Source organism: Leuciscus leuciscus (genome assembly GCF_965113295.1).
Source record: "Leuciscus leuciscus genome assembly, chromosome: 3".
NCBI lineage: Eukaryota > Metazoa > Chordata > Actinopteri > Cypriniformes > Leuciscidae > Leuciscus > Leuciscus leuciscus.
Genome location: NC_138727.1, coordinates 41,750,850 through 41,757,086, shown reverse-complemented (window position 1 = coordinate 41,757,086; position 6,237 = coordinate 41,750,850).

Genomic DNA, 6,237 nt, shown 5'->3' with positions numbered 1-6,237 from the left:
TGTCTCATGTCATAGTTGTAGCTTTGTAGTTTTTTACCTTGATTGTTTCCACAGGTGTTTGTGTTCCCCTTGTTAGCCTCATGTGTATATATAGCCCCTTGTGTTTCTCGTGTTCTTTGTCAGTCATTGTTTTGGCCTGTTTTGGTATGGTTGGTTGTGTTGTATCTTCCTCGTGGTTCTTAGTTCTCTGGATTCTTCGTGTTCTGTGTCTACCTGTCTATTACAATCCAGGCTCTAGGGAAGCAACATTAAGGACACAAAGACCAACGTCTGCCAAATCAAAAGTGATGTTTATTAAATTAGAAAAGGAAAAGGGTACTGTAGAGATGACAACACTGCTATTGGCTGCAAGACCAGAGAGAGAAAAAATGGCTCCCTTCAGGTGACACCAATTAACCGGTTAATTGCAGGTGAGCTACCAGGCAAAACACAGGTTAGAAGACTTCCCACATAACACTCCCACCCTTAAAATCTTGCTATAGGACAACCAAATGCAACACCAACATGTAAAGGAAAATGTAAACAAAGGTAGACACTTACGACCGTGATAAGGCATCTGCCAAAACATAATCCTTTCCAGAAATGTGACAAACTTTAAGATCATGACCCTGCAAAAAACAAACTCCATGGCATTAAATGCTGGTTGGAATTTCTCATGCTGTGGAGAAAAACTAAAGGATTATGATCAGTGTACACAATAAGTGGAACACTGTATGAAACGTACACATCATAATGATTAAGAGCATGTATAAAGGCCAAATATTCCTTCTCAATTGTAGAATAGTGCTTCTGATGGATATCAAATTTCTTTGAAAAATAGCACACAGGCTGCTCAACTCCTACTGAATCATATTGAAGAAGAACAGCACCCACACCAAAATCACTACCATCTACAGCTAGCTTGAAGGGTCTGTTGAAATCAGGGAGAGCAAGAATAGGAGAACTGCTCAACAACGCCTTTAGATTGTCTAAGGCTGCCTGACATGAACCCTGGGACTAAGCAGGTTAGTTAACCCTTTAAGCCCTGAAGGCATTTTCAGAGTTGTTTTGTCTGAGTGACACACACAAAACTAAAGACTCATAACTCCAAAACTATACCAAAGAGACTCAAAAGGTAGGTATCGTTTGATAGAACTCTTTTTTGAAAATATAAATTACATTACATTTGGACATTCTCCTGCCGAGAAATTGCTGATAAATACAAAAATATATATGTAATTTTTATTATGATTTTGCATATCTCCCTTGTTTGACATGCAATAACTCGGGAAGGAAATACCGTATGGGAACAGCATTTGGAACAAAGGTAGCCTTTTTGTTTAGTCCTCACACATTTGGACGGCAATAAAAAAAAATTGTTTTCTGAGTGACATACACAAAACTAAAGACTCATAACTTCAAAACTATAGCAAGGAGAGTCAAAAGGTAGGTATCGTTTGAAAGAACACTTTTCAATTTTTTTGAAAATATAAATTACATTGCATTTGGACATTCTCCTGCCGAGAAACTGCTGATAAAAGACTAAATATATATATTTTTATAATGATAATGCATATCTTTCTTATTTGACATGGCATAACTCAGGAAGGAAATAAGGTAGGAGGAAAATTCTTTTTTGGGGAAGTCCCCAGCTACATATGAGCTGCATCTGGATAAAAATTTGTGGCGATTGGATAAAGGAATCAAAAATTACAGCACTTGGAACCAAGATAGCCTTTTTGTTGAGACCTTGACGCCCCCTCATGGGCATTTTTAAAATTGTTTCAACATGAAGAATATGTTGTCATAAAAGCAATAGATTAAGTTCATTTTGGGCTCATTTTAATTGTATTTAAAGGGGTGGTAAAACACGATTTCTCTTTTCTAACTTTAGTTAGTGTGTAATGTTGCTGTTTGAGCATAAACAACATCTGCAAAGTTACAACTTTCAAAGTTTAAAGCAAAGGGAGATATTTGCTTTTAAAGAAATCAATTTCTAAGAACTACAAAAAACGGCCAGTAGGGACTACACGACATTCCTGCGGGCTTGCTGACATCACTAAGCCCAATATTTACATAAACCCCTCCTCCGATGAAGGATTCACACAACGGCTAGTCCTGAAAGATGGAGCAGTTCCAACTTTAAAAACTTTTTCGTCGTTGTGTTTTCCTGTAATAGTTCGTATTGTTAATTGTACGTTGTAGCAAGGAAGTAAACGAAGGACAACGCTGTTTGGCTCCACAAACCAGTTGGGGAGGGGGAGGGGGGGGGGGGGGGGGGGGGGGGGGTGCTTCATAGAACCCGGAAATCATCCGACCGTTTTTACAAGGAGGGACAGAGCAGTGTAGAATAATGGTTAAATATGTGAAAAATAATGCAAATTTTTAAAAACGAAGCATGAACACATGTTACAGTGCACCCCATAAACACAATCAAGCCTTCGAAAAAAGGCGTTTTACCACCCCTTTAATATGCTGTAAAAAATGAAGTGCCATTTTCAACGATTTTTGAATGTTTCATGAGATGTATGATGTTTTTGACACATTGCAGTACATAGTACAAAAAAGTATTTTATAGATTATGAAAAAAATTATTCTATTTATCAGCAAATAACTCAGCACTACTTAGGAGTTTTTCAAATTGGCTACATTCATTGTAAATTTCAGACTCTAATCTTTCAAATGACATCTATTTTAAGTTGATCAAGGTAATATTTTTGAAAAATATTATGATTATTAATTTCGCAGCTAGGTGGCGCCTACGGGGGGTACACTCGGTTTTAGAGGAATAACTCAGCACTCGTTAGGAGTTGATCAAAGTGATTAGATGTGTTAAAAAGCTGAGATTGTAAGCTTTAAAATGATATATATTTTGTGTTGTTCCATTCAGTGGTTGCTTAGTGATTTGATTATGATTTTTTTTCGCGGGGGCAGGAATCAGAGGGAAAAAAGAATTTTGTTTCTAGCCAATGTGGTTCAAAAGTTATTAGCATAAACATGAGTACAACTTTGGACAGCACCTATGGTCCGATCTCCATGAAATTTGTCACGCTTCCTCACCATGTTAGGGCACATATGCTCACCGATTTTCGTGATGTTCTGAGTTTTTCTTTAGGATTTATAGGCTTTCGACTGTATTTTGCCCCGCCAATTTTCCAAATGACCCTGTTATAGCCAACCAAATGAAAAAATTATTAACTATTGAATTATTAACTATTGATTGAGAGAGTCCAGAGAAATGTCCTAGACTGGTTTGGTTCCGATCTGGTGAAAAACCTAGGACTAGTTCGCAAAAGTAAGTTTTGGACAAAATTGGACATAACTGAAAATTTTGCGAAATCGGAGATACACGTTTTGTCCGTCTTGAGCCAACGATCGCAGTGATGTGCGACACTTGAGTCTAGGACAAACGGTCTAGGACTTATGAGCGATTTAGTACTTTTGCACTAAATCTGTAGCTGTAGCACAACGTAAAATTTGTTTGCGCGGTATTCGAGAACGGTTTGATGAATCAACACGAATTCCATAACTTTTGTCGGCACGGTCTGGAGATGATCTGGTTCAATTTTCGTGAAAATCGGAGCAACGGCCTAGGAGGAGTTAGAAAAAGTATGTTTTTTGGAAAATTCAAAATGGCGGAAAACTTTCCATGACGGAAAATGACGTCATAGGGTGCAATCGAATCGTCTTGAGCTAGGGAATCAGAGGGAAAAATAATTTTATTTCTAGCCCATGTTGTTCAAAAGTTATTAGCATAAACATGAGTGCAACTTTGGACAGTTGGTGGCGCTAGAGGGAATGAATTGGAGACTCCAAATTTGCTATGGTGATGTTCAGTCTGTCCTCTATCAGTGTGCCAAATTGCACAACTTTCCCGCAAGCGGTTCTATGGGCTACCATAGAAGCCCAGTCGGAAGAAAAAGAAGAATTATTTTTGGTACGCCAACAGATACAATAGGTGGTCTACGCACATTCTGTGCTTGGCCCCTAATAATAAGGGAACCTTTTTGCCATTTATAGCGCCACCTATTGTCCGATCTCCATGAAATTCTTCACGCTTCCTCACCATGTTAGGGCACATATGCTCACCGATTATCGTGATGTTCTGAGTTTTTGTTTAGGATTTATAGGCTTTCGACTGTATTTTGCCCCGCCAATTTTCCAAATGACCCTGTTATAGCCAACCAAATGAAAAAATTCTACTTTTTTTCAATAACTATTGATCGAGAGAGTCCAGAGAAATGTCCTAGACTGGTTTGGTTCCGATCTGGCGAAAAACCTAGGACTAGTTCGCAAAAGTAAGTTTTGGACAAAATTGGACATAACTGGAAATTTTGCAAAATCGGAGATACACGTTTTGTCCGTCTTGAGCCAACGATCGCAGTGATGTGCAACACTTGAGTCTAGGACAAACTGTCTAGGACTTATGAGCGATTTAGTACTTTTGCACTAAATCTGTAGCTGTAGCACAACGTAAAATTTGTTTGCGCGGTATTCGAGAACGGTTTGACGAATCAACACGAATTCCATAACTTTTTGTCGGCACGGTCTGGAGATGATCTGGTTCAATTTTCGTGAAAATCGGAGCAACGGCCTAGGAGGAGTTCGAAAAAGTATGTTTTTTGGATAATTCAAAATGGCGGAAAACTTTCCATGACGGAAAATGACGTCATAAGGTGCAATCGAATCGTCTTGAGCTAGGGAATCAGAGGGAAAAAAGAATTTTGTTTCTAGCCCATGTGGTTCAAAAGTTATTAGCATAAACATGAGTGCAACTTTGGACAGCACCTATGGTCCGATCTCCATGAAATTTGTCACGCTTCCTCACCATGTTAGGGCACATATGCTCACCGATTTTCGTGATGTTCTGAGTTTTTCTTTAGGATTTATAGGCTTTCGACTGTATTTTGCCCCGCCAATTTTCCAAATGACCCTGTTAGCCAACCAAATGAAAAAATTCTACTTTTTTTCAATAACTATTGATTGAGAGAGTCCAGAGAAATGTCCTAGACTGGTTTGGTTCCGATCTGGCGAAAAACCTAGGACTAGTTCGCAAAAGTAAGTTTTGGACAAAATTGGACATAACTGAAAATTTTGCGAAATCGCCCAGATAGCAAGCACATTTGGGCCGATTCCGGCTGAAATGCGTTACTGTCGGCTCAGTGTCGGCATCGGTGAAAAGATAATGGGCCAGAGTCGTGCCGACTGTGTACACAACACTTCTGGCTGACATACGGCTTTTTATGAAGGGCCAGTGTCGGCTTAAAGGCCAATTTATACTTCTGCGTCGAGTGTACGCCGTAGTGTACGTCGTAGGGTACGCACGTAGGCGACGCCGTCGTGAGCATTTATACTTCTGCGAATGTCTGTGTTGCTCTGCAGTTACACCGCCGAAACGCTAGTTGGCGCGGGTGGGTTTTAATGTTCCAGTTCCACTGTGTTTACATTCCTCGCGGCTGTTTTGAGTTTAGGTTTCTACGAGCAATGGCGACTGAAGGAGTCATACAGATGGCTGTATTTCCGCACTTCTTCAAGCAATCTCTCGGTCACTTGGTCTGTTTCCATGGCTCTTCACTGATCTTCGGAATTTAAAAATGGCGGGCGGGCGGTGCAGAGTGCAGAAGATCATTCCGGAAATGCGTAGGAGGAAACGCGATGCTATCCAGCCGACCAATCACAGATCTTGCGGTCCGCGTCGCCGCGACGCGTAGTTACATTTTTGAGGAGGTGCGCGTCAGGGTACGGCGAAGGGTACGACGTATGGTACCCCAGCTAACATGAGTCCAGCGGGCCAGTGGCGGACCACCGGTGGCAAAGTTGGCGGCCCACCGGCGGACGCCGCCGGCGGATCACTGGCGTTTTGCTCATCGTTAAGCCTGTTTTATGCTTCTGCGTCGAATCGACGGCGTACCCCCGCGGACCCCTCTGCGTCGACGCGAACCTCGACGCGACCCCTCCGCCGTAGCTTGACGTGCACCTCCAAAAAATTGTAACTACGCGTCGCGGTGACGCAGACCGCAGGGGCTGTGATTGGTCAGATTATACATCATTTCCGGAGTAAAATATATTAAAATAGAAAACAGTCATTTTAAATTGTCATAAAATATGTTTTGTTTTATTGTTTTTTATATACTAAACACAGCCTTGGTGAGCAGAAGAGACTTCTTTTAAAAACATTAAAAATCTTACCGATCTAAAACTTTTGACCGGTAGTGTATATGTATATATTTATATATATTCTTTTCTTTTTTTGTTGTT